The sequence below is a fragment of the Octopus bimaculoides genome, chromosome 10 (assembly GCF_001194135.2).
Source record: "Octopus bimaculoides isolate UCB-OBI-ISO-001 chromosome 10, ASM119413v2, whole genome shotgun sequence".
Taxonomy (NCBI): Eukaryota; Metazoa; Mollusca; class Cephalopoda; order Octopoda; family Octopodidae; genus Octopus; species Octopus bimaculoides.
The window spans coordinates 59,940,824-59,942,892 of record NC_068990.1 but is presented as its reverse complement, the minus strand read 5'-3'; positions in this window follow the sequence as shown (position 1 = coordinate 59,942,892).

The window sequence follows — 2,069 nt, the reverse complement described above, 5'->3', positions numbered from 1 at the left end:
CCCTTCGAAATTACTCTAAACCGTGGTTAGGGCTTTGACTGCTCCTTTTAGCATGTAAGGTGTCCTGTTAGAGTCACCTCGTTTGTGTATAAATGTACACTAATTTTATATATTTATGTATATATATATATATGCATATCTATCTATCTATCTATCTATATATATATATATATATATATATATATATATATATATATTATATATTATATATTATGTATATATTAATTGAAATGTGCAGTATCATATATCCATTATAGCCAATCTTACCAATAGGTTTCACACAGAGTTCAACAGAGTGTTAGGTAACAGTCCAATTATACTGTATACTTCAGGGATGGCACCATAACTTCCATCTTTGAAGAGCGCAGAAGCACTAGGTTGCATAATCTGACTGTTACCTAACACTCCATTGAACTTCCAGTGTGAAACCAATTGGCAAGATCAACCGTAATGGATATATAATACTGTACACTGATTAATATGCCCACTCTACTGACAAATATATGAGTGCATTTTTTCTGATGGCTATATATATATATATATATATATATAGAGCCATCTATATATATATATATATATATATATATATACATATACACACACACATAAATGTTTGTTTTTATGTTCAGTTATGATAAAAGCAATTTTACATTATGCTGTTTGGCAAAATAGACTGATAGAACAAGAACCAGGCTTAAAGAAGTATTGGGGTCAAGTCATTCGACTAAAAATTTTTCAAGGTGGTGCCCCAGGTTGACTGCAATCTAGTGACTGAAACAAGTAAAAGACAAAAGACACAATTCAAAGAAGCTGTGACTGCTATTTCTAGCCGGTTGAGAAACCATCTCATAGCTCCATCTGTTGGTTCATAATATGTTTAAGTAAATGAGACTGTTGTTGTTGTTGTTGTTGTTGTTGCTGTTGTTGTTGCAGCTGTTGTTGTTGCAGCTGTTGTTGTTGTTCTTTAACTGCAGGTCAACCTTGATTGATCAAAAGCATTCTGATAGTGAGCAAACCATCTTTTTATGAGTATCTCAGAGTATATTATTTTCATGTGTTCTTTAAAACAGTGGAGTTTGATTTGAAGAAGATTTGGTTTCTATTTCTAGTAGTTTAAAGAACCACATGAAGGCTCTGTAATTGTGTCGTTATTGTTAATGTTTTTAACCCCAGGTCAGCCCAGATCAAAGAAACCTATGATCAAAGAGATTACAGCCATGACCATCCCATCTTTTTCTTATATATAGGGAATGTGTTCTTTTTGCTTAAGATAGAAGCATGTGATTTGAAAAATATTTGGGTACTCTTTCTAGCAGGTCTAGCACCCACATAGCAACTCCTACTTTGGCTCACATTTATTGTTATTGATGGTGGTAGTGTTGGGGTGAGTGAGTGGGTGGTGGTGGCTGTGGTGGTGTTGGTTGTGGTGGCGGCGGTGCTGCCACTGCTTGTAGTGGTGGTTGTGGATGGTGGTGGTGGTGGTGGTGGTAATGACAGCAGTCTTAGTGATGTTAGCATTGGTGTTGGAATTGATAGCAGTGGCAGTGACAGCGGTAGCAACAATGATGGTGGTGGTGGTAGTGGTGGTGTTGAAGCGGTGGTATTGAAGTGGTGGTGTGCAGACTATTAAAGTTCTTACCAAGATTATGACCTAATGGAATATTTATGAAGCCAAACAAACTACTAAAGGTATTATCCACAGAGTGGTATAAGAGGAAAACTTCAAGGGCAGCGGCAGCAATGAAGCGTGGAGGAAAGGTGGGAGCAGGGGGTTAGGGGGCTGGCTGGCTGGTTGGCTGGTTGGATGGTTGGTTGGGTGGAAGGTGAGGGCAAGAGTATAGAAGAAAGAGGAGGGAAGGAGGCGGCGGCGGCGGCGGAGGAGGAGGAGGAGGAGGAGAAAAAAGTGTTGTTTGTATTGAGAGAGGCTTTTATTATGTCTGTCCCAAAGTTCATACAGCAAATAATAGTGTTACAAACTCAAAACTAACATGAAATGATAAGAACAAAGGGAAGTTGAGAAAGGGAAAGAGAGAGAGAGAGAGAGAGAGAGAGAGAGAGAGAGAGAGAGA